Genomic DNA, 26238 nt, shown 5'->3' on the forward strand with positions numbered 1-26238 from the left:
AAAAGTCAGATGGTCAATTCTGATACTCAGCTCTGGGTAAATGTTATGGGCTAAGGCCAGCAGAAAGGCATGCAAAGAGGGGATATTGGAGAAGCATTCAGATTGTTATGTGTTTATTTATTTTTATTCCATTTTTCTTTGTTTTTTGGGGGGGGCACATGCTCAAGACATGGAAAAGGGTAAAGAAAGGCAGAAATATACTTGGATACTATCCAGCATTCTTTCCTGGCCAGGGTTACTCCTGGCTCTGCACTCAGAAATCACTCCTGGCAGGCTTGGGGACCATATCGGATGCCAGGGATTGAACCCAGGCCTATCTTGAGTCAGCAGCATGTAAGGCAAATGCCCTACTGCTGTACTATCACCCTGCCCCACTGTGTGTTTATTTTTCATAGTATTAATTTGGAAAGAGGATAGTAACTAAGTGGGGGAAGGCACTTTACTTGGGAAGATTGAAATATACTTTCAAGGTAAGGAGGCTCAATTGACTTGAATCTCTCTGTTTAATAAAGATAATTTAAAACTAGTACCCACCAAAAAACTCAGTCACATAAAATCTAAACTGATCAGATTAGGGAAAGGTAGAACGGTTTGGAAAGAGAAGTTTCAGTAACATGGCTCAAATGCCATCTTCACTAACACATACTCTTTATTGCTTCTATTCTATGTTATGTTTCTACATAGTATATTTGCTTATTTTAAAGATCAATTATTTGTGTACCATCCACGTTGCTGTATTAGTTAAGAGAGAAAAGAAATGACACACCTCAAAGTAACTTGGAGAAGTAAGTACAGTGCATTATTAGGGGATTGGCTGCATCAGGAAACTCTCCCCTAAGGCAGGAAGGAACAAGAAAGGTGGGGCTGGGTTGTTTAAAAAGTGGATAGGCTTTGTGGGGGTGGCATTTCCATGCTCTTGTAGTTTTTATCTGGAGGTTTCTTTAGATGCATAGGTGTGTAAGGGGGCTCCCCAGGATCCATGGCTGAGGAAGAGGGATCTTCCCCAGGATTCGAGACTGCATGTGGAAGCATGCAGTCACAGAAAAACTTCAGCCTGGTGAGAGGTAACAGATACCAGTAAGGTTACTAGTTCCCATCTTGCTGCAGTCTTCCTCCTTCCCCTTTGCCCCTGTGACCCAGTCAACATATACTGTAAGCTGTGAGGCAAATGCTCAAGACATGGAAAAGGGTAAAGAAAGGCAGAAATATATTTGGATACTATCCAGCATTCTTTCCTGGCCAGGATATAAATTCCCAGGGACAGGTTGTTTCACTTACTGCTTATGTCCAAAGTCTCTATTAGTAACTGGCTCAGATATTAGAAAATAAAAAAAAAAAAGGTGAGGGAGTGAATGACAAATGACTTGGAAGAGAAGATATATGAAATAGCTTTTAAATTGGTGGCGAGAATGAACACTGGTGAAGGTTGTTTTACATAATTCAAACATGAACAAGTTTATCTGTGAAAAAAACTGTAGGAAGAACAACCTTGTAACCATGGTGTTTAAATTAAAAATAACTACAGAGGAAAATATCATAGGTCTTAGCAGTTTGGCAGAATGTTCAATGCAAGCTCTCAAATTTTCTTATTATATTGGAGCATAAGGTATTATATCCTAGAGCATAATGCTTGCATGTGGAGAAAGTGCATATTTTGAAAAGGCAGGTATGTCAGACAGACCCTGGGACAAAAGAATTTGGGAAATACCTATGGTATTAACAGTGGTTCATCAGGTGAGGCTCTATCTGAACCAGACTACTACCTGGAGAATATAAACAATTTTGCTGTATTCACAGGAATTGCTTTTGAATAGGACTAAGTTTCTAATCTTGAGAGAGATATGGAAACTGCTGGAGAGGCACTGCTTTCTGTGTTGGATCCATTTTCTCTCCCACATCCTTGATTAGGGAGAGAGAAGGTCAGGAGGTAACAGGACAGCCTGTCCCTGAGGAAGGCTTTTCTCCTGTCCTCAAGCAGGCTTTCCTGCTTCCTTCCTTCAGAGTTAAGTAAAGCCAAAGCTGATTTGCTTCCCGACCTCTGGTCGCACCACACTTATTTGTTCTTTCATTATTTTTTTTTTCAGGTAGCCTGGGGTGGAGTTGGGGGTAATGAGGGATTAAGAACTATACCAAGATGGAGAATGAGCAGTTCTTCCTTCCTCTGGATCAGGGAGTTATTTCCAGATGGCACTTAAATGAAGAGCAGGTGGGGAAGAGGGAGGAAGGGGAAAATCAAAATAGTTTCCTTTGGAGAATATGGGAAATGCCTTAGCGAGTCTTGGGATTTATGTGGCCTTCCTTTTTCAAGTGCTCTCCTCTCTTCTTTGAATTGCTAGTGGCCTGTCCTTCCTCCATCCTCTTTGGGTCAGTGCCTAGAAAAGGGCTCCTTTAAGTCAAAACAAAAAAAAGTGACAAGTTTGGGCAATTCTCCAAAATTACCTCCTGTGTTTGTCTGATGAACTGTAAAACTATCTTGAATCTAGAGTACTGGGAGATGCTCCATGGATGCAGTACCAAGGCCAGCATTCTTTTCATATAGAATTTAAAGTCAATAATAAAACCAACTGCAATGGCACCTTTAGGGGTAGACATCTTAAAAGGTGTTCAGGAAGTCTGAGAATTCATGAAACACCCTTATGATTTTGTGTCACTCCCTCACTGGTAAAAGCAATGATCCAGAATGTGATGATGTTGAGTAAGACGTTTGATACCTGGAATTGAACTGGGGTCAATTGTATATAAAACAAACTACTTAACAACTATACTTTTTTTGGGGGGGGTATAAAAAGTACCATTTTTGTTTTGTTTTGTTTTGGGGTCATACCTGGCAATGCTCAAGGATCATGCCTGGCTCTGCACTCAGAAATAGCCCCTGGCAGGCTCAGGGCAACATAAGGGATGCTGAGAATCAAACCATGGTCTGTCCTGTGTTGGCTTCATGCAAGGCAAATGCCCTAATGCTGTGCTATCACTCCGGACAAAAAAGTACTTTTTGTTTTTAAACTAAAAAGAAAGTTATATTTGGGCCCGGAGAGATAGCACAGCGGTGTTTGCCTTGCAAGCAGCCAATCCAGGACCAAAGGTGATTGGTTCGAATCCCGGTGTCCCATATGGTCTCCCGTGCCTGCCAGGAGCTATTTCTGAGCAGACAGCCAGGAGTAACTCCTGAGCATCGCCGGGTGTGGCCCCCAAACCAAAAAAAAATTCCAAACCATGTCAGTGATAGAACATTCATTTTAAAAATTCTTTTGTTGGCCTTAGTTCTAAGAAATTACTGCCGTCAATAGTAAATTTCAATAAGATAAACTCTTAATTATCATCTCATTGCTTTTTTAGTAAAGGTTATGTTCTACATCAAAGTTGATTTAAAAAATTTATATATGTTACCCACACAGAAAGATTCATCTACATCTACTGTTTCAAGGAAAGAATTCCTAAAGACTTGGAACTTTTTGAGTTTATTGAAATATTCTAGCCTGTTAAGGTGTGATTTGTCCCTGCTTTTGAGCAATGGATTAAAAATAAGCAATACTATCATGGAGATTATGGAGAAAAACATAAAGGCAAGGACCTGCTTTCAGAAAGTAGGGCTGGAGAGACAGGGCAGTGGGTACAGAACAAATTCCCACATCACAATGACTGACAACATGAGGAGTGATCCTTGAGTGCTTCTGGGAGTGATCTAAAACAAGCAAACAAATTAAACAAACAAATCACACAAACACATTAAAACGGTGAAAAAATAGGCAGTCTGCAATTTGCCCTCTTTTTATTTAACCAATACAATTTTTAATTCACACTTTAATGCCAGGCTGAATTTTGATCTTTTTCAAGGAAATGGTTTTACTTAGCTATTGTAAGTATAAATAATTATTCAAGATAATGAATTATGACTGATAAAAGTGCTCTCATATTCAAGAGAGAAAAATTTACAAAAGATATAATTCAAGTATTATAAATGTGAGCAAGATGTTTACATGGTTCAAAAGGATATATCAGGGCTCAGTCTACTTCAATCTGATTTTGTAATGGAGAGCATCGAGAGTGTGTGATGTAAGCATGTAGCTTGTGTCTTGGTTGAGTTAGGGGAACTAAGCTTCTCTCTTTATGTTAATTATATTATTCATGGGAGAAAATTTTGATTTTTAACATAGAAATATATATATATATATATATATATATATATATATATATATATATTTGGTTTTTGGGCCACACCCGGCAGTGCTCAGGGGTTACTCCTGGCTGTCTGCTCAGAAATAGCTCCTGGCAGGCACGGGGGACCATATGGGACACCGGGATTCGAACCAACCACCTTTGGTCCTGGATCGGCTGCTTGCAAGGCAAACGCCGCTGTGCTATCTCTCCGGGCCCAACATAGAAAAATATTTAAATATTTCTCCTATTAGTACATATGAATAACTCTTCAGAAGGTGTCTGATGAAGAAGTTAAGCCTGGGATATAGGATATATGTAGTAAGTAAGTAAGTGGATAGGGCATTTATTTTCATGTGTCCAACCTACGTTTGATCCCCGGCAGCACATATTGACCACAAGGAATCTTGGAGTGCAGAACTAGCAGTAATCTCAAAGTATCACTGGATGTGACTACACAGACACAGACACAAACACACACACACACACACACACACACACACACACACACACACACACACCACCCTCCTCCCCTCAAAAGGGCCAGAGTTTGACATAATTATATAAAATAGAATAGAGCACTGACTAAAGAAGAGGCCAAAATAATAGATATTCACAGCATAGATTTGCAGAAAGGGAATCATTATGTCTATGTCATTCATTTGAGGTGAATGACAAATGCTTCTACTATTAAAACAAACAAGTAGTCATGAACAGAAATTAGTTTACTGAGACATATGTATTAACTTTGTTTTGTTTGTTTGTTTTTGTTTTGCCTTTTCTGGGGGTCACACCTGGCAGTGCTCAGGGGTTACTCCTGGCTCTATGCTCAGAAATTGCTCCTGGCAGGCTTGGGGAACCATATGGTATGCCACGATTCGAACCACCGACCTTATGCATGCAAGGCTAACGCCTTACCTCCATGCTATCTCTCCGGACCCCTTAACTTTTTTTTTGACTGTTTAATTTGGGGTCACGACTATCAGTCTTCCAGGCTTGCTCCTGGCTCTGCATTAAAGGAGGACTCCTGGTAAGCTTGGGAACATAGGATATTAGAAATTAAATCCAGGTCAGTAAAATGTAAGGCAAATGTCCTACTGGCTGTACTAGCCCTCTGGCCCCATATGTATTGTCTTTGGAAATTAGACATCTACAATTCACTTAAAAATGATTTAATTAAGGAGAAATTTAAAATAGTGTTTTGGTCAAATGGGATGTTTGCTAACTAGGAAATATTTGGTTTCCCCAAGCTTAGTCACAAATTTTCAGTTTTCAGCATTCCACTGAATTTCCATGTTTTATACTACTAGAAGTTCTCCCCAAGGAGAGAAAATAGAACATTTTAGTAATTTTCATTTGTGCCTCATTGTTCACACTTACCACTCTTGCCTTCAACTTTATACCTCTTATTTTAGGCTCTTTCTTGGACTGAATTTTAGAGCCATTGTTGTTCTTCACAGACATAGGCGTCAGCTAGTCTTTCTCAAATAAGTGTTGTTATTGTGTCTAACATAATACATATTCTTGAAAGGGCATTTTAGAAAGAGCACATAATTATGCTGAAGAATTGAGAGCAGTCAGCACAGAGGCTGATGTAACTGAGAGACATAAAGCAGGAGCCAAAGAACAGTCATTCAGAGAGGTGTGATGTCCTCTTAAATGGATATGGCCATTTTTACCATGGAAGTGGTCGCCTCTGGTTTACTGGAAGTGATATTGACCTATAAAAGATTTTTATGATGCAGATAGTGCAATACTTATTGAGCATATGCTGTATACTTGGAATTTTGAACTCTATCTCATGAATTATTTTGACAAATTACTTTGACAGAGATTGTTGGGAATACCTATAGTTTAGTTATCAGTAGAAATTATATTTTTTATACATAAAAATATATAAGGAGATAATTCTACATAAGAAGCTTAATTCTATATAAGGAGCTAATATACAGGAGATAATTCTCATAATTATTTCAATTTTGTCATATTGGCAGAGAGACTATAGGGATTAAAACCCTTATTTCAGTTAAAGCCAATGCTAACAGTGGTTTGCTTGGTCTGAGCACCCCTGGAAGGAATCCAAGCACAGATGGATCCAGGAGTAGCCCCTGGGCACAGTGAGGTGTGATGCTAAACCTCAAAACATATCATATTATATTTATTATGCCTGTCTCATTAAATCTTTGTATTTAATAAATTTATAAAGAAATAAATGCGGGGCCGGGTAGGTGGCGCTGGAGGTAAGGTGTCTGCCTTGCAAGCGCTAGCCAAGGAAGGACCTCGGTTCGATCCCCCGGCGTCCCATATGGTCCCCCCAAGCCAGGGGCGACTTCTGAGCACATAGCCAGGAGTAACCCCTGAGCGTCAAACGGGTGTGGCCCAAAAACAAAAAAAAAAAAAAAAAAAAAAAAAAAAAACAAAAAAAAAAAAAAAAAAAGAAATAAATGCATCCCTAAATCACTTCTTATTTTATTTCTGATAACTGTATTTTAATACTATTATTTTCCTCCTTAATCTTACTTATTTTATGTTATATAGTTTAAATTTATTTTATTATATTCTACTTTTTATTGATTATGTTTAGTGATGTAGGATAGTTTTATTAAATAAAACTTACTTAGAAGGATGTGAGAGGAGAGAAAGAGAGGAAGTATATGTTCTGAAAGGACTTGTGTTAAAGTATATATTCAGGGCCCAGAGTGAAAGCACAGCATTTGCCTTGCATTCGGCTGACCTGGGAAGAACCAGGGTTTGGTCCCCTACATCCCATATGGTCTACTGAACCTGCCAGGAGCAAATTCTGAGTGCAGAGCCAAGAGTAACTCCGGAGTGGTGAGGGTATAGCTCAAAAACCAAAAACAAACAAAAAAAAAGTGTATGATATGAGAGACTGGAAAAGCAAGAAAAGATATAGAGACCAGAAATCAAATACTTGTTTACAGAAGAGCACAAACTTGAAGAACAAGCCTAATTTATTTTATGCTTTTAAAATTTACAGTATTAAAATTTATAGTATCTATAAATTTATTTGTATCTATTTTTATTTACTGCACAGAAAAATGCCCATGACCTCTCCACTGTCTATGCTTCTTCTAATATTTTCCCCCAAAACCCAGCTCTACCTCCCCTTCTATTTTCTAATTGGCTCTATATTTTATGCTTTTGTCTACATTATTAAAAGGAGTGATAAACTTCATCCAATGGCTAAAAAAGGTATTTATTTTTAAATCTATTTTAATAGTTATTTCAGTCAGGTTCAGTGAGATGCAAATCTATTCCCTTTTCATATGTCTAAATACATGTCTATTCATACATTTTTCTTTCAAATATGGTACCAGATGAGGTCACCAGGAAGAAAATACATATGTAGAGAAAGGGGGACCCTGGATCAAGGAGGTGTTGTCCCAGTTTTTTGAGTTCTTGAAGAAGGGAGAAAGACTACCAAGGAGGGGCCAATGGATGACAGAGATATTTAAAGAACGAGAGCCATAACGTTAGAATGTGGGATTTCAAGAAATAAATAAAGTATTTAAACTTTTGCAGCCGATGGCAGAAGGTGGAGGAGAGAGAGGATAAAGAAGAGAGAAAGAGGAGAGATAAAGAGAGAACACTTGACTAGAGTGTGTTTACATACTTATAGATTAGATATAGTGCTGAGAAAATAAGGGAAAATAGAACCTAGAGACAAGAAGATGAATAAATGGGCATTAGGAAAGCAGGAATACAAAATCCTTCCAAACCAAAGAGAAGACCAAAAAGAAAAGAAAAATATAAAAAGTTTTAAGTGTGTACAGAATATATAGAATGATGAGAACAGGTTAAAATAGTTATTATGAAGAGAGTTAGTGGTAATAATAGCATTATAAATTTATGAGACTATAACAAATCCATTAATAATTAGCAGTTAGCTTTTAATGAATAAGGTATCTTTTCTCAGATATATGGCTGCTCTCTGAAATACCACACTCCATTACTCTCATTTCTCTCTAATTTTGCTTTACTCTCACTTTATTTATACTTTTTCATACTAAAATATCTTGGTAAATTAAACTGTTGGTAAATTAAATATTTCACAATTATCTGCAATTCACTAAAAATGAATACATCAATGTTTCTAAGGTATTTGAGTCAAAATAAACCCTGCTCCCTCATTTAAAGTAGTTTGTCTCTAATTGCAATTTTAGGCATTAGAACAATGTAAACATAGGTTTTGTAATTTCTTCTCCAATACTGCCATAAATGATAGAATCTGCTGATACTATGCGACACCATATTTTTTTCAGACCATCAAGGTGCCATTTACTGTACTCTTAGTTCAGTAGTTTCTGATCTTAGGATCATTTGTTTTTCTGTGAAAAAAAAATATAAGCATTGGAAAAATTGGATTCATTCATTTAGAGCAGGGGTCTCAAACTTGCTGCCAGTGGGCCGTTTGTGGCCCTCCGGACAACATTTTGTGGCCCGCAGCCGGCCTTCAAATATCGCAGTATTCACGATTATTTGCTTACCAAATAATAACAATAAAAATCGCATTAGTAAGAAAAAAAATCGCATTAAACATTCACATACCCGAGCAGTTCCGTTTGAGGTATGCAAATGTTTAATGCGATTTTTTGCGATTTTTTTCTTACTAATGCGATTTTTTATTGCAAAAATTCAGTAAGCAAATAATTGTGAATACTTTGCGCCTAGCGCAGCTGTCCCTTGCATTATCGGAGGCCTAAGGGAGAGAAGTTTATTACAGAATTAGACTTTGTCATACCTTCACCATGACCTCATCAAAGCCTGCAGTGAAGAGAAACACTGATGACGAGCACAGACAATTTTAGGAAAAGTGGGAGATGCAGTATTTCTTTGTTGAGCACAGGGGCATCCCCACATGTCTTATTTGCTCAGAGAAAGTTGCAGTGCACAAGGAATACAACTTGAAATGCCGTTATTCAACTAAACATGCTGAGGAATGTGCAAAATATCAAGGAAGTGAGAGAACCAAGCGGGTTGCCAGTCTTAAAGCATGTCTAATGAGGCAACAAGATTTCTTCAAGAAAGCAACCAAAGTGAATGTTGTATCAGTCGAAGATAGTTAACATGGTTAGTGAGATGATTGCTAAGGCAGGGAAACCATTCACAGAAGGAGAGTTTGTTAAAAAAAAAAAAAATATATATATATATATATTACATGTTACAGGCTGCAAGTATTATCTGACCAGAAAAGAAAGGTCAGGTTAGCAAAATCAGCCTTTCTGCCAATACTGTGGCAGAGCGCATTTCTGACATGTCAAGTGACATCAACTGTGTGAGAAAGCCAAATGTTTTGATGCATATTCAGTTGCTCTTGACAAGTGCACAGATATAACAGACACTGCACAGCTCACAATTTATGTCCGTGGCATTGATTGCAATTTTGAATTGACAGAGGAGCTGCGCACAATAATTCCAATGTGTGGCCAGACCCCGCTAATGAGATATTTCGGCATCTGTGTGATGCCATTGAGAATGCAGGTTTGCCATGGAAGAGGTTTGTTGGAATAACCTATGGAGCACCATCGATGACAGGGAGGAAAAATGGACTGGTGGCACTTGTTCAAAAAAACTTGAAGAGGAGGGTATAGAGAAGGCCATTGTTCTTCACTGCATTATCCATCAGCTGGCCCTTTGCAGTACATGCCTGTCGTGTGACAATGTGATGTCTGTTGTTGTGAAATGCATCAACCAAATCAGATCCAGGGGCTTAATGCACAGGAGGTTCCGTGCTTTTTTAGAGGAAATGGAGTCAGAATATGGAGATGTGCTCTATTTCACCGAGATAAGTTGGCTCAGCAGGGGAAATGTCCTGAAAAGATTTTTGAGTTGAGAGAAAGCCTTCATGGAGAAGGATGGGAATGCTGTTTCTGAGTTGATTGATCACAAAAGGCTCATGGACTTAGCTTTTCTTGTTGACATCACACATAAGCTGAATGTACTAAACAAGATGTTACAAGGCCCCGGGGCAGCTTATCAGTGCTGCCTATGACAACGTGAGAGCATTCTCCACTAAACTTGTGTTATGGAAATCCCAGCTCTCTCAGACAAACCTTTGCCACTTCTCAGTATGCAAGGAACTTGTGGATGCAGGCATACCATTCAGTGGTGAGAAATATGTTGATGCCATTTTTAAGCTAGAGAAGGAATTTGATCACAGATTTGCAAACTTCAAAAAGCACAGAGCCACTTTCCAAATTTTTGTGGACACCTTTTCCTTTGATGTGCAAAATGCCCCTCCTGTGCTTCAAATGGAGCTCATTGACCTGCAATGCAACTCTGATCTCAAAGCCAAGTTCAGGGAGATTAGTGGAAAAGCAGACATGCATGGGCAATTTTTGAGAGAATTGCCCCCCAGCTTCCCTGAGCTTTCCCAAATGTTCAAGCGCACCATGTGCCTTTTTGGGAGCACATATTTGTGTGAAAAGTTATTCTCCACATTGAACTTTAATAAGTCAAAGTACAGGTCTAGATTTAATGATGATCATCTTCAAGCCATACTGCTTCCTCTCTAAACTCAACTGCTTCCTCTCTAAAGCCAAATGTGGTTCAGATTTGTGAGAAGAAGCACTGTCAAGTCTCTGGCAGCAAGAAATAGGCAAAAGATGCCATGTTCAGAAGAACCGTTCATGATCTTCACTCAATGTTCTATTCATGTTCACAAGAAATAATTAAAACTGTTAATAATGACGTTTGAAATGACTTTTTTTTGTGAAATCCCTTATGCGGCCCTGCCTCACCCCGACTTTGCCTCCTGCAGCCCCCAGGTAAATTGAGTTTGAAACCCCTGATTTAGAGCATCATCTTTACTACAATTAAACTACAAACCAAGATCTATAAATACAAGTCTACAAGTTCAATCAAATTTCAACAAGATAACTTTTTTCACACAGAAGTCTTGATTCCAATTCATAAGGAAGAGGAAGAGGTATCTTAGTATAGGCATGGACAACAACTAGGTTATATTCTTAAAAGTACTTCACAGATAGATGGAAGATTTAAATTCTAATGCTTTTAGTCAAGAAATAACTAATATTATATGCACCATAATTACAACATGTGAATGACATATACTTTGCTAAGGATACCATACTGACAGTATTTTTTGATACATGAATGACATGTAACCTCTAAGACTTAAAGGTGGAATTAGAAGATTGGGCACGACTAGTCATTGGTCATCAATTCTCCTCAAGAGAAAGTCAAAAAAGTCAAGAGAGGGTTGTCAGTGATACCTTTGTGGAGAAATGCCCTAAATATGCCACTATCTACCCAACATGCAATCCATCTGTCAGGAAAAAGCAAGAAGGATTTCCCTACGGAAATCCAAAACAGAGCTGCACCTAGAGGTACTTTGGATTTTTCAAGTGCTTTGCATTTTTGGTACAAGCTGGGTCTGTTACTGGAAGCATAAGGAATAAGATAAAATAGAATTAGTCCACAGTAGATTCAAATAATGGAAGCTTTGGCATCTTCCAAATAAGAAGAAGTAATAATTCTGTCCAGTGGTGTATTGGGTCCCTTAATAGTAAGTGTAAATAAAACCTGAGAGGCCACAGCTGAAAACAAATTATGTTGAACTCCAATGAACTATTTGTATACTAAATAACACTGGTTTCTTTCTTGCATAAGTAATGGTCAGGGCCAGAGAGGAGTTTACTGGTCTTGGTAAAGAAATACCAAGAGAGGGCCCGGAGAGATAGCACAGCGGTGTTTGCCTTGCAAGCAGCCGATCCAGGACCAAAGGTGGTTGGTTCGAATCCCGGTGTCCCATATGGTCCCCGTGCCTGCCAGGAGCTATTTCTGAGCAAACAGCCAGGAGTAACCCCTGAGCAACGCCGGGTGTGGCCCAAAAAAAAAAAAAAAAAAAGAAATACCAAGAGAGAGTTGACAAGAATTGACAAGAGTTGACCAAGAGCTCTTTGGTTACATTGGGTCAAATATGTTACCAACCCTCTGGTTGTGGTTTTAGAAAGCAAATCAAAATAGGGTTCTCCCTGCCAAGATGTGGAGGTATGAGTGTTGTGCAAGTTAAATTATTATATGCTTTTGTATATCCTATGTGCATTCTAAAATCCTGGAAATTTACAATTTTGCTTATGTATTGCATTTTCAAATACCCAGTGAAGCAGAGAAACATGAATCTTTGTACTTAGGGAACTTATAATATAATAACTTTATGGAAAGGGAAAAACACAGAAATGAAACAAATATAATACTGTATGATAATGGTGATGGGTAATATAGAAAAATATAATAACTGGAAGGGGAATGGGAAAAACTGAGATGTGAAATATGTGTATCATCAAAGGCCTTGCCAAGAAATTGATATTTGGGGAAAATTAAAAAAAGAAGTGATGGAGTAAAATTCAAGAATTCTGGACAAAGAGTAACACAGATAGAGGAGAGACTGAATGGGAAGATGAATATGGAATTGTGCCTGTTTTGTAAGGAGGCCAGCATTGGAGAAATAATAAGAGCTAGGAGAAGAATTAAGAGATGGAAGAATGGAAGAAGCAAAGATGCAGATGATGAATGCCTTATGGGTCATTAAAAGGGCTTTCATATTGACTATGAAATAAGATCACTGATGTTTGAGTTTAGGTGAATATTATATATCTTGTGTTTTATGAGAACCTTTTTAATTAGAGTCTTGAATGAAAATTAGTTATTGACCACAATTATAATTTATTTAAGTGATAATTATGGATTGAATAAAAATGAGTAAAGGTATGGGACCAGAGCAGTGGCACAAGTGATAAGGCATCTGCTTTGCCTGCACAAGCCAAGGATGGACCATGATTCAATCTCCCGGCATCCCATATGGTCCTCCAAGCCATTAGAGATTTCTGAGTGCATAGTAACTCCTGAGTGTCACTAGGTGTGGCCCACAAAGACTGGGGAAAAGATAAATGTGATGGAGAGAAATACTCAATTACACACACATAAAGAAGTAGATCTATAGGATTTGATAATAAATTAAACATAAAGTTTGTCAAAGGGGACTTAAAGGTGACTGTAGGTTTCTGGTCAAGGTAACCTGGGAAGATAAAGATGTTTTTGTTTTTGTTTTGTTTGGTTTGGTTTGGTTTTTGGGTCACACTGAGGGGATATTCCTGGCTCTATGCTCAGAAATCACCCCGGCAGGCTTGGGGGACCACATGGGATGCCAGGATTTGAACCACCGTCCTTCTGCATGCAAGGCAAATGCCTTACCTCCATGCTATTTCTTCAGCCCTATAAAGATGTTTTTGCTATGATGAATGAGAGCAGCAGAATAGCTGGTTCAAGATTTTAGTTTCAGACATGTTAAATTTCAGATCTCTTGAGCATCTAATGGGAGATATAGATGGATCATAAATTCAGCTTAAGTATTCCATAATAAAGGTATACATTTGAAAGTCATTGGCACTAAAATTTAAACCATGAAGCTAGTGGAAATATCCTGGGCATATAGAATAGATGATTTTGAAAGTCTGAGTCAAATGTGGCATTTGTTAAGAGAGGACATGTTAAAAATGAAGCAGCTAGGTCTGATCATCTACTTTATGTCATCTGGTATTAGGATCTTGCTTGAAATAATAATAGAAAGCCTGCCATCATGATTTTTGCACTTAATGTTTTAAAATAAACACTTTAATACAATATAGCAATTGTAAAAAGCAAACAGAAACAAAAAAGAAAAAGAAAAAAGAAAGAAACATACTGGTTACTAGTGACCAGGAAGAAGGACACTTAATCCAGCCTGTTTAAGCTCAAAGGGTTCTTGGAAAAATTACCCTTATAACTTAAAGGGAAACAAAATGTTAAGTAAAAAGGGAGGACAGAAAAGGTTAAACAAAAGGGTTAAAGAAAGGGTTAGAAAATCTGCCCTTTTTTTAATTAATATTTTTATTTAAATACCTTGATTACAAACATGATTGTGGTTGGATTTCAGAAAATCTGCCCTTATTTGGTGCTGACTTTAATGCCTGAAAAAACAACTGTCTTTAAGTAAGTTAGTTACCCTCAGGTCCTGAAAGATACCTCACATCAGGATATGGAGAGACAGTAAGTGGCTAGGACAAACTGAACTCAGCACCCCATATGGTTCTCTGAACACTCACAGTAGTGGTCCCTAAGCTTAGAGCCAGGTGTGTAAGCTCTGAGCACTGCCAAGTGTAGCCCCCCAAACAAATGAACTAAAAAGATACCTCATATGAATACAAACTTGTGCTTTCAAATGCTCAAGTTTAGTTTCAATTCGTCCACATCTCTAACCTCTTAGAATTCAGAAGTCAATTGTGGCTAAAGTGGAACCGGGGGAAAAAGCCTTGCCACCAGCAGTCAATCCTGGCCTCATATAATGAGACCATATGGTGGTTCCATTTTTCATTTGTCTTTGTTTTTATTGCAAAGTAAGTGTGACAAGCACAGAGTGTTCCTAGCAACAAACCCAACTGTGGATGAGAGAGGAATTGCTTCTCAGGGCAGCCAAACGACAGCCACCGTGACAACGCCTCATTCCATGTCAGAGAGCCAACTGTGCCTGACAACCCAACACAAGCAGGAAAAATGACTTGAAAGGAAGCATTTTCCCAGGAGTTCACTCCAACAGTGTTTCTAAAGGCAAGATGTATCCAATTAGAGCTGTCTAACATCCTTAATTCTTTTGTAAAATATTTGTTTATTTTTTTTGCCACACCCAGTGGCACTCAGAGCTTACTCCTGGTTCTACACTCAAAGATCATTCCTGATGGGTCTCAGAGGACCACATGTCGTTCCAGTGTTCAGACCTGGTGTCGACTGAATGCAAGGCAAATACCCGCCAGCTTTACCATACCCAGTTTAGAATTGAATACAATAAGTATTTAGGTTTACAAGAGCCTAAATGTTTCTTAGTTTAAGAAATACAATATTAACTTACTGTTAGACTTTTAGAAGTAGCCTGAGGGAAGTTCTCTTTCTTCTAGAGTAGGGTGCACTTTGGACAATGAACACTGAGTTCTACCTTGCAATTACTTTACAATATTGTCAGTCTACAAGATTCTTTATGTGTTCTTTATCACCAAGCTTATGTCCTAATAATACACATATAATAACAACGAAAAGTTATTTACTTCAAAAATACTCATACAAGAACATAATGTGGATTGTGGACTTTTTTTTTTTTAACAATTTTAATACGCCCTAATGAACCATTTTGACATACCTTATTTTTTTTTTTCTGATGAGAAAACTGGGATACATCAAGGTCTATATTATTCATTGAAGAGATGAGGCCCTATTGAGTTACTACTGATAAAAGTCCACTCTATTAACTCCTAGGCTGTTTTGGATACTTAAGTCTCAGTTCTTTTCTACTACTAGTATTTAATATTAAAAATTGTTAGTATCAGAAAGAATCTGGAGTATATTTTTACATTTGTTGTAAAAGAAATCAATGCCATGCATATTTAGCAAAAGATATTAATATTTTGAAATATTTTAGAATTTAAGTTATTTGGCTCTATATGTAATGGCTTCCTATACTTTTGTGTTTTGGTGTTCTTATATTCTTTAAGGACAAGGATATATCTTAGCCATTCCTATATTTTAAGGCTAAAGGTAGTATTTTTATTTAGAATCAGTAAAATTATTTTTTATGTTTCCTTTTACTATTGAGGGTTTTAAATATAAACAACAGAAACCCCTTTTGGAATAGAACTCAGTAGGAAGAGTCTTTATTTTTCCATTGATAATAAATCTAGAAGTGACATATATCTGCAATTGGCCACACATCCAAACATAGCCAATGCTCAGCAAAAAGAATGAGATTATTATGCTTCTATCAGAAATCTTTCATCTTCACCCACATAATGTCCTTTTACAGTCTACTTCTCCTGAATGCACAGCCTTGCTGTCCTGTTTTCTAGACAAACTCAGGCTGGCAGCAAGGAGGAACTGAAGGGTGAACAGTTTAAAATGAATGTTTTACCCCCAATTACTGTATGGCACAGCATATGTACACTTAATAATTTGGACTGAAAAGTAGAATAATAATATTTTGAAGAATCATCTTTTTCATTTTTTAGCCATAATATTTTGTTTTGTCTGAAGCTTCAGTGCATTTCTGCTAACTCTGATAGACCTTGCCTCAGGAGGAATGGAGAGAGGAACACACTTTTTAGAGAATGCAAGAGTGACAGTCTTAACATAGTAGGCATGGAGAGGGAAATAGAGAGGGGACTGGAAGGATTAAGATGGGAGATTCAAGCCAGATCTCCAGATACTAACAAAAACATTCTCAAGTTGTTCTTCCAGGCTTTACCAGGACCCATAAGCTCAGCAGTATTATTATCTACTTCCATACAAAATAAAAAAGTTTCAGTGGGAACCATAAGCCTTCCAAGGTCATATAGATAAAAAAAAGATTCAATGTGACTAGGGTTTGAATGTGGCAGTCTTATGTTGGCATTTGGGCCATGAAGTTTTTATTTTGGGGATTCCCTATCTCAGACTCACCTTATTTTACTTGCCTACTCATAATGCTGAATTCCTGGGCTTCATGCCAGTTCTCATTTATCAATTTTTTGTATGTAGGGCTCAGAGGAAGAACTTGAACAACATTCGTCATGCTAAATCTTAATACAGGACCAGAAAAATAGTGCAAGGGGTAAGGCGCTTGCCTTTATTTGTGGTTGACCCTAGTTTGTGCCTCTGTCACCTCATGGGGTTCACCAAGCACTGACAAGAGTAAGCTCTGAGCACTGCCAGATCTAGTAAAAATAAATAAATAAATAAATAAATAAATAAATAAATAAATAAATAAATAAATAAATAAAATAATGAGCAATTCGAAGACAATCCATTTTCACCCATCTGTGTTCTGCCTTGCAGCTGTCCTATTTCTCTTTAAATCTTGGCTTCTTCGTGAACAAATGAGAATAGGTAGATGAGGACTAACTCAAAACTCTGACTCTAGATCATCTTCAAACTAAACAATCTGGCTTGGAAACAGCATGGGGTTAAAGCATTTGCCTTCTGTTGCCCAGCACGACAGGGTGTGGCCTAACCTCCCCGCTTTAGCTCTAACAAAACAAAATTTAACAACCCGATTGCAGTCCTACCCAAGGGTCTTTTTCCACATACTTCCTTATCTTTAAATATCAGCATCATTGAGACATTCTGGGTAGTTGATTTTATTGTTTAATACACAAATGTTTATAGTTTCCCCTGGAACCTAGGGAAGTTATTACTTCATGCAGCATTTTAAAGTGTATTCCTCCCTAAAATGCAGAGTATATCTCAATGGCTTCTTTAGGTCTTCCATATCCTGGCAAGTTTACCTATCTTTGATCTCTTAGAAAAATAATCTTTGATCTCTTTCTAGAGGCAAAGAACTCATCGATGGTTTAATTTTCTGTTTACTCTAAAGTCACAACCTAATATATAGTTATCTTTAAAAGGTTTAGTGAAGCAACCTAAACCGCTCATTCTTAGCTATCTTTAGTTTTCTTCAATTTCTTTCTTTTTCTTTCTTTCTTTCTTTCTTTCTTTCTTTCTTTCTTTCTTTCTTTCTTTCTTTCTTTCTTTCTTTCTTTCTTTCTTTCTTTCTTTCTTTCTTTTTCTTTCTTTCTTTTTTTCTTTCTTTTTCTTTCTTTCTTTCTCTCTTTCTTTTTTCTTTCTTTCTTTCTTTCTTTTTCTTTCTTTCTTTCTTTCTTTCTTTCTCTTTCTATTTCTTTCTTTCTTTCTTTCTTTCTTTCTTTCTTTTTTTTCTTTTTTTCTTTTTCTTTTCTTTTCTTTTCTTTTCTTTTCTTTTCTTTTCTTTTCTTTTCTTTTCTTTTCTTTTCTTTTCTTTTCTTTTCTTTTCTTTTCTTTCTTCTTTTCTTTTTTGCTTCTTCAATCAGAGAAAACAAAGCAAAGACCCAGCGGTATTGGCAAACAAATCCAGCCACTCAGTGGGGAAGGTTTCTAGATAAGAAAGATCTGAAGGACTTCCCATGGGCGTGAGGGAAATAGCACAGGGCATCCGGGGAAGAGGACCAGGAAATCACATTTTGTTTTCTAAACTGCAGTGAGCTTTCAGGGATGGCTCTGTGAGGCTCTGGGAAACTGTGTGAGGACCAGGGCTAAGAAGGCCACAGTAAAGGGTTGCAGAGCAGCACTGCCTGAGCTCCCACAATGAATCCTGCTAGTTTCTCTCTTCACTGGATGTGAGGAGGTCACCAGGACAATGGCTTCCTAGAGGAAACCTGGAAGCTTTTCAGCGTTTGACCAGCGGAGAAGCTGGCCTAGAGACAACACTTGTGGCCAGGTAACAGATTTTGTCTTCTTGTGATCTGTGTTCTTCTGTAGGAAGATACAGTACTGCTTATAGGGCATATCAAAGTTATCAGTCTCTGCCTGGTTTTCTTTTATGACTCTGTCATGTGTCTGTGTAGAGCTAAAACTATGTGCACTTGAACCGTTTGTGTGTGTGTGTGTGTGTGTGTGTGTGTGTGTGTAGTAGGGAGCTGTTCAAATTAATATCTTTGTATAGGAAGACTGGTTAGGAAGACTATTAGGCAACAGCTAGAATACCTTCAAGGTTTTCTTTATAAAAAAGAAAACTTGGGGCCGAGCAGTGGCGCAAGCAGTAAGGCGTCTGCCTTCTGCTCTCTAGCCTAGGACAAACCATGGTTTGATCCCTTGGTGTCTCATATGGTCCCCTAAGCCAGGAGTAATTTTTGAGCACATAGCCAGAAATAACCCCTGAGTGTCACTGGGTGTGGCCCCATAACCAAAAACAAAAAAACAAACAAAAATTCAAGATGGGGGTAACAAATGACTTCACGGTTCAATCCCCCAGTGTTCCATATGGTCCCCCAAGCCAGGAGCGATTTCTGAGTGCATAGCCAGGAGTAACCCTTGAGCGTCACTGGGTGTGGCCACAAAACCAAAACAAACAAACAAACAAAAACAAACGTTGTGCTTTTCAGAGAGAAGGAAAATTTCTCTGGTGTCCAACTTGCTTTTTCTATATTTTCTGGCTCTTTGTAGCAAGTCAGGTTATACCATTTCACAAAATAACTTTTCTTTCATAAAGGGCTAATAATGTTCTTTATCTTTTATTTTTGACTCATACATAATACATTATTTTCAGGTAGTTTTTGTATTTCTTTTTTTTTTTTTTTTTTTTTTTTTTTTTTTTTTTTTTTTTTTTTGGTTTTTGGGCCACACCCGGTAACGCGCAGGGGTTACTCCTGGCTATGCGCTCAGAAGTCGCTCCTGGCTTGGGGGACCATATGGGACGCCGGGGGATCGAACCGCGGTCCGTCTCCTAGGCTAGCGCAGGTAAGGCAGGCACCTTACCTCCAGCGCCACCGCCCGGCCCCTGTATTTCTTAAATACAAAAGATTCACACAGAATTAAAAGAGTTCTACCTGTTTCTTCAAGTCTCATGACCCCTGTTCTTTTCAAACCCCTCCCTGCAGTTACCCTGTCAATGCTTGAAAGATTTATTTTCTGTCTTCGCAGCTCTTAGGCCAATTTGAGATATAAAGGCATATAATAAATTTTTGTTGTTAGGTTCATGTATTGATTCTTAATATCACCTTTCTCTCACTGAAAAGATAAGGTGATATATGAGGAGTGTGAAGAGTTTAGTTTTTACCATTGAGTCAGAGAATTTTACACATTGATACTATTATAGTTTTTGTTTCAATTTAGACCTTAGCAACTTTAAACTCTCTTTGGTTAAAAATATATGTATTTCCTAAGTAGTGTTTTGAGTTGTTAGCCTTTAGGAAAGAAAGTCCGAGTTTCATTTATTTTCACCATTATTCTTTTTGTGTTGCTTTGGGCGTTGTCAATTAGTAATATTAAAATAAACTCATTAGATTCCAAATTGTTTTTTTTTTTAATCAATTTGAGCTTCTTTCTGGCAGGAGGTAAAAAACAGTATTGATATTGAAAGAACAGAAAATGACAAGGTGGAGTAGGGGAGATTCCTTTTGTACTTAATAAGTAAATGACTTAAATAGATGGGCTCACTTTCTATCACGTTTAGCCTTCTCTAAAAATTGAATATTTTAGGTTTTTCTTCTACATAGCTGGGAAACAAATGATTAAGAAATAATTAAGAACAAGCCATTGCAACGTATGTAAGAAAAATTTTTTAAAGAAGTTATAGGAAAAAGAGCAATGTCAAATACCAAAATAATCACAAAATATATTTTCAGTTGTCATTTTTTAATATAATCTTGAACTTTTCTAATATTTCTTTCTCCCAAACTTGAAATGCACTTGGCCTCACTGGTTTTGGACTTTCCATAGTATTTCATTAAACCTGTTACATTTTCCTGCTCATCTTCCAACATATCAGAGGCTGAACAGGTATCTTATTTTAGAATATATTTTCAAGCACCACAGTGGGAATCTTTCAAGGAGGTATTCAGATGGGAACAACCCCAGATTTCTTGTTTTCCAGACCCATTCCATGCCAGTCATGTGAGGATGAAAGGCATGTGACATAGAAGGTTAAAGTAATTGGCTGGATTCTATAAGTTTTGTCTCAACCTTGCAGCTATGTACTGGAAAAATTAAATGTATATAAACTATACATGATATATCTATATAAACTCTATATAATTTATCTATATGTCTATCTATAAACTTTATATAAATTATATATAAACTGTATACATTATATAGAAGACTTGTCTCTATAAACTATAGATAATTCAAGCTATGGGTCTTGTAACATTTGCTGTCTGAGAGCATTAACTCTAGAAACTTAACCAAAAAAAGAAATACCCAGAGTCTTCCCTGGAACTATTAAATAAGAATCTCTGGGACTAGAGTATAGGCACATTGTTGCAGTATGTATTTATATTGTGCAGGAGAATAAGGATAACTAAGCACCTATTGTAATAGGTTAGTGGCGAAATTAAGAAGTAAACCAAATAAGAGATAATTCATATAGCTGAGAAGTAGTTAAAATCAACAGCCATGCGTATCATGTATTAGGATTCTGGCTGCTATTTATGAGAGGAAAGCCACCCTGCATCTATCTGAATGTAACAATGAAGTTTCTCGGGTCCCCTGAAAATAGCACCCCCCTTTTTGGTTTAAATTGATATAATCCCACTGACTTACTGTATATGCACTGACTCCTTAGTACTTGCAGTTTTATAACATTCAATTGAATGTTCTAGGTAAACAGGATGTGTTCTTCTAGTGCCAAATGATTGTGGGTCATAGATTTTACGTAGGTCACATTAACACGTTGCATCCCAATCCCAAGAAAAGGGGGAAAAGAAAAACAAATTCTTCTTCTCCTTTTCCTGTTCTGCTCCTTCCTCTCTCTCTTCACATTCTACTACTTCTCTTCTATCACTAGCTTTTTTTTTCTTTTACCATCTCTGTTTCCTTCTTTACCTTCTTGCTGCTGGGGACTTGAACCCAGGGCTCCGCTCATTTTAAGGCAAGTGCTCTGTCACTGTGTATATTCCTTGTCTAAGACTAATTTATTTTTAATAAAGTTCATTATTTCTGGATTGATTGAAGTATGCATAGACAATAAACCTGGAGGTTTTTGTTTGTTTCTTAAAATGGACCCCTACTATCTAGTCCATGATTGCTGGTACAAAGTTAGTAATATTTTTAGGTGTATTATTTATCTCTTTTATAGAGTAACTCTGTGTGTGTGTGTGTGTGTGTGTGTGTGTTTGTTGCATGTTTGTGTGAAAAAGTCCTCTTTGGAGATCTTAATTTCTCTAGTGTCTGTTAATTTGGGCACAAAATAGGTGCTGCATAAAGGCTTATTAAGTTGAATATATGAGTACACTATAAATTCAGATGTTATTTACCAGCACACTATTGTAGTGCACATTGTCTGTCTCTAGTTATGGTCATTAGAATTTTGTTTTCTAAAATATAATTACAAATATGAAGCCTGTAATTTACTTTTAGTAAATTAAAAAAAATTGGGGGGGGGGGTTGGGCCACATCCAAAGGCATTCAGGGATTACTCCTGGTTCTGAGCTCAGAAATCGACACTGGCGATGTTTACCTTGCAAGCAGCTGATCCAGGACCAAAGGTGGTTGGTTCGAATCCCGGTGTCCCATATAGTCCCCCGTGCCTGCCAGGAGCTATTTCTGAGCAGAGAGCCAGGAGTAACCCCTGAGCACCACCGGGTGTGGCCCAAAACCCCCCCCCAAAAAAAGAAAAGAAATCAACACTGGCAGGCTCGGGGGCCATATGGGATGTTGGGGATCAAACCAGGTCAGTCTCAAATTGGCTGCATGCAAGACAAATGCCCTACAGCTGTGCTATCACTCTGCCCCACCCCCGTAACTTACTTTTCATGGAAGGCAAAAATAGGCACTGAATACCTCACCTATATTGTAACATTGACTACTTATTACTTACCAGCATTACTTTATGAAAATTGTTAACTCATTTTGAGGCACGATGAGTAGAGCGTTTGCCATGCATGTTGCTGGCCTGGATTTGGTCCCCGGAATCTTGTATATTTCATAAACCTGCTGGGAATAATTTCTGAGTGTACAGCCAGGAGTAATTCCTGAGCACTGCAGAGTATAGCCCAAAATCAAAAGAAAAAAAATGTTTTAATGTATTTAGTTATTCCTTAATCCTTTGGCTCAGGTGCTATTATAATTCCTATTTCATAAATGAAGACATAAACGTAAATTGTTTAAGGTTCAAAAGGCTAGTTTATTGAGTAGTTAGAGTTTAATTTGAGTTCAGACATCGCATAATGATATATACTACGAAATCCACCAGAGTGATAACAAAGATCTAAATGGCAAGTCAGAGACATAAATGTAGTGTATCTCTTGGAAAGTAAATAAGGTAGAAAGTACCTTATTCTTTTTTTTTTTTTTTTTTTTTTTTGGTTTTTGGTTTTTGGGCCACACCCGGTGGTGCTCAGGGGTTACTCCTGGCTGTCTGCTCAGAAATAGCTCCTGGCAGGCACGGGAGACCATATGGGACACCGGGATTCGAACCAACCACCTTTGGTCCTAGATCAGCTGCTTGCAAGGTAAACATCGCCATTTGCAAGACAAACGCGGCTGTGCTATCTCTCCAAGCCCAGGTACCTTATTCTTAAAAAAAATTCTTAATAAAAATTAAGGGTTCAAACTTCAGTATCAGACACAGCTACTTACTGTGTGACTTGGCGTATATTAATTAGCCCAAGAACCAGTTTATTCATCAATATAATGAAGGACTAGAGCAATAGTACAGCAGGTAGGGAACTTGCCTTGCACATGGCCAACCCAGATTCAATCTCCAACATCTCCTATGTTTCTCCAAGTTCTGCCAAGCATGATTCCTGAGTTTAGAGCCAGGAGTTTAGAGCCAGAGCATTGCTGGATATAGTCCAAAGACAAAACAATCTTTCCATGAAATTTTCTATACATGGATGTACATGGAATCTATTATGCTGAGTAAAATAAGTCAGAGGGAGAAAGACGCAGAATAGTCTCACTCATCTATAGGTTTTAAGAAAAAATAAAAGATAATTTTGCAATAATTCTCAGAGAGAAGGAGAGGAGAGCTGGAAGGTCCAGTTCATGACATGAACTCACCACAAAGAGTGGTGAGTGCAGTTAGAGAAATAACTACACTGAGAACTATCATAACAATGTGAATAAATGAGGAAAGTAGAAAACCTGTCTAGAGTACAGGTGGGGGTGGGGCGGGGAGGAGGGATATTTGGGACATTGGTGTTGGGAATGTTGCACTTGTGAAGGGGGGTGTTCTTTACATGACTGAACCCCAACTACAATCATGTTTGTAATCAAGGTACTTAAATAGTGATATTAATAAAAAACAATAAAAAATAAAAATGAAGAAATAAATAAAAAATTTTAAAAAGTAAAAAAAAAAAGACAAAACAAACAACCCCCCACAAATTTAGAAGGGAGGAATGAAGCATTTTAGTTGATAAGAATAGTATGAGAAGCTAAAAGGTGGTAATTCATTATCAATGAAGCTTAATAATCAACATTAATGACATTTTGCAAAATTAATAAAATCTTGTGAGTAGATCAGTTTATTTTATATCAAGTATTAGGTATGAAAATGTGGCAGAGCTAAGTTTACAGTAAGTTGTGGTGAACACTTACCAAGTGAAGTAGCCCAAATATTCTCTGGGCATTTGAGAACATTGAAAGAAATCTAGGAAAAATGGTGTTCTGTGCAAATTAATCAACTAACATTTTGTCAGATATTAGAAGAAATAAAATGAGGGAGAAAATCCATTAGAATTACTATAATAATCCAAGTGTGGGTGATAATGTCTAAATCAATATAATAGCCTAGAAAAAAAGATATTTTAGCAGTAGAGTTATTAATAGACCTTAGTGACTTTTCTTTCTTTGTTTTTGTTTTTGGGTGACAACTGGCAGTGCTCAGGGCTTACACCTGCCTTTGCTCTCAGGAATCATTCCTGGCAGGCTCCAAGTATGTAATAGCAGTGATTGAACCTGGGTTAGCCACATGCAAGGCAAGCACCCTACTATCACTCTTAGACTAGAACTTAAAACCTTTCTGAGTTGTTGTTCGTATGGCAGCTTCTGACTTTTTTGTTCACTGATATCTATGGAACTGTGGACCTGGGAAGGCGAAAATGAAAGTTGAAAAATGTGAGCAGAGATAGGAGAGAATAATGAAAGACACATTCAATTTTAGATGAGCTGAATTTAGACCCAAGTGAAAACAATAGAGTTGGTAGACTTTCCTATTATTTACCAAATATATCAGAGTGGAAATTAAAATTTGAGAATAATCAGAAAAAATGTTAATTAAAATTATTGAAGGGTGGCGGAGCGATGGCACAGAGGTAGGGCATTTGCCTTTCCTGAGGCTGACCCAGGATGGACCACAGTTCAATCCTCCAGCATCCCATATGGTCCCCTAAGCCAGAAGCGATTTCTGAGCGCAAAGCCAGGAATGGATCCTGAGCGTCACCAGGTGTGGCCCAAAATAAATAAAAATATTGTTGAAGGGGTCAGAGCGATAGCACAGCAGTAGGGCATTTGCCTTGCAAGTGTCTGACCCAGGACAGACAGATCCCTGGCATCCCATATGGTTCCCTGAGCCTGCCAGGAGCGATTTCTGAGTGCAGAGCCAGAAGTAATGCCTGAGGGCTACTGGGTGTGACCCAAGAACAAAAACAAAATAAAGACTAAAAGCTCTTAAGATAAAGGATATCAATAAAAACCGTCAAGTCAAAGACCTAAAAATCATTTGAGGTGGACTTATAGAGAAGCAGCAGGAGGATAAAGACTGAATCATAGGAGAATCAGGGGTAGAAAAACCAGAAGAGTGAAAACAAGAATTGGAAGGACAAAGCTCAAATGGCATCAGAAATCAACAAGAAATCAAGGGAAATTAATATGGCATTATAACCCAATATCAATTGACAAAATTGTAATTAAAAAGACATCAGGGAGAAATGAGTACTAGTGAAGAATATAATTAGTTTTTCCTTTATGAAATGCATTCCAAAATGAGTTGGAAACAATGTTAGGCTGTACAGATAAGCAAATTTTGCTATGCAATTTTCTGGGTGCTGTATTTTTGAGGGTGAAGTATTATGTTTTCAAATTTGATTCACACACGTTATTTTTTAAAAAATGCCCAGAGAGGGCTCGGAGAGATAGCACAGCGGTGTTTGCCTTGCAAGCAGCCGATCCAGGACCAAAGGTGGTTGGTTCGAATCCTGGTGTCCCATATGGTCCCCCGTGCCTGCCAGGAGCTATTTCTGAGCAGACAGCCAGGAGTAACCCCTGAGCACAGCCGGGTGTGGCCCAAAAAACAAAACAAAACAAAACAAAACAAAAAAAATGCCCAGAGAGAAAAATGAAAATATAAGAGATATCCCTGGCCAAGGAGAGAAATTTCTATGTTAGGAAGGTATATCAAGATGAAAAGAAAACTAAGACAATGGTGCCAATCACTGTAATATTAAGATATTGTAAGTCATACTCTGAATACTTTCTCAAATTTTTTCTCACCTGCCTTTGCCTCAGCCACCCAACCCTGTTTCTTAGAAATTTCCACAGACAGACCTACAATCTAGCAACCAG

The 26238-nt window shown here is 37.7% G+C and overlaps 2 protein-coding genes across 2 annotated transcripts in view; one reads left to right on the forward strand and one right to left on the reverse strand.

The window, feature by feature from the left end:
- The window catches only part of SLC22A3 (solute carrier family 22 member 3), a 662601-nt gene that overhangs the window by 85960 nt on the left and 550403 nt on the right, over positions 1–26238 (reverse strand). The window lies entirely within an intron of this gene.
- ADGRF5 (adhesion G protein-coupled receptor F5) overlaps positions 18217–26238 on the forward strand; it is an 87787-nt gene continuing 79765 nt past the window's right edge. Inside the window, exon 1 of the mRNA XM_049765319.1 lies at positions 18217–18451. The gene's annotated coding sequence lies outside the window, so the exon portion shown is untranslated. The remainder of the gene's footprint in view (positions 18452–26238) is intronic.

This window comes from Suncus etruscus, chromosome 18 (assembly GCF_024139225.1).
Source record: "Suncus etruscus isolate mSunEtr1 chromosome 18, mSunEtr1.pri.cur, whole genome shotgun sequence".
Classification (NCBI taxonomy): domain Eukaryota; kingdom Metazoa; phylum Chordata; class Mammalia; order Eulipotyphla; family Soricidae; genus Suncus; species Suncus etruscus.